Source organism: Vulpes vulpes, chromosome 14 (assembly GCF_048418805.1).
Source record: "Vulpes vulpes isolate BD-2025 chromosome 14, VulVul3, whole genome shotgun sequence".
NCBI lineage: Eukaryota > Metazoa > Chordata > Mammalia > Carnivora > Canidae > Vulpes > Vulpes vulpes.
This window is the reverse complement of record NC_132793.1, coordinates 26,834,427-26,835,555: the sequence shown is the minus strand read 5'-3', so window position 1 is coordinate 26,835,555 and position 1,129 is coordinate 26,834,427.

The window sequence follows — 1,129 nt, the reverse complement described above, 5'->3', positions numbered from 1 at the left end:
CAATTTAAATATTTTTATTATTCCATTTAAATCTTTAAAAAATAAAAATAGCTTCCACAACTTTATGGCTTTTCTTTTCTCTATCTTATTGACAGCTTTTGTTCAAAAAGTGTTCCTAAAATTAATAAGGCAGGAAACAACAAATGTTGGAGAGGATGTGGAGAAAGGGGGACCCTCTTGCGCTGTTGGTGGGAATGTGAACTGGTGCAGCCACTCTGGAAAACTGTGTGGAGGTTCCTCAAAGAGTTAAAAATAGATCTGCCCTATGACCCAGCAATTGCACTGTTGGGGATTTACCCCAAAGATTCAGATGCAATGAAACGCCGGGACACCTGCACCCCGATGTTTCTAGCAGCAATGTCCACAATAGCCAAACTGTGGAAGGAGCCTCGGTGTCCATTGAGAGATGAATGGATAAAGCAGATGTGGTCTATGTATACAATGGAATATTCCTCAGCCATTAGAAATGACAAATACCCACCATTTGCTTCAACGTGGATGGAACTGGAGGGTATTATGCTGAGTGAAGTAGGTCAATCGGAGAAGGACAAATATTATATGGTCACATTTATTTGGGGAATATAAAAAATAGTGAAAGGGAATAAAGGGGAAAGGAGAAAAATGAGTGGGAAATATCAGGGAGGGAGACAGAACATGAGAGACTCTTAACTCTGGGAAACTAACTAGGGGTGGTGGAAGGGGAGGTTGGCGGGGAGTGGGGATTACTGAGGGGAGCACTTGATGGGATGAGCACTGGGTGTTGTTCTATATGCTGGCAAATTGTACACCAATAAAAAATAAATTTATTAAAAAAAAAAAAAAACGTGTTCCTAATTTTAATGAGGTCAAAGTCCTGTCTTTCCCTTCACGGTTAGTATATTCTATGTCCTGTTTAAAAATCTTTACTTATGGGGGATCCCTGGGTGGCGCAGCGGTTTGGCACCTGCCTTTGGCCCAGGGCGCGATCCTGGAGACCCGGGATCGAATCCCACATCAGGCTCCCGGTGCATGGAGCCTGCTTCTCCCTCTGCCTATGTCTCTGCCTCTCTCTCTCTCTGTGACTATCATAAATAAATTTTAAAAAAATAAATAAATAAATAAAAATCTTTACTTATGCTAAGGTCATAAA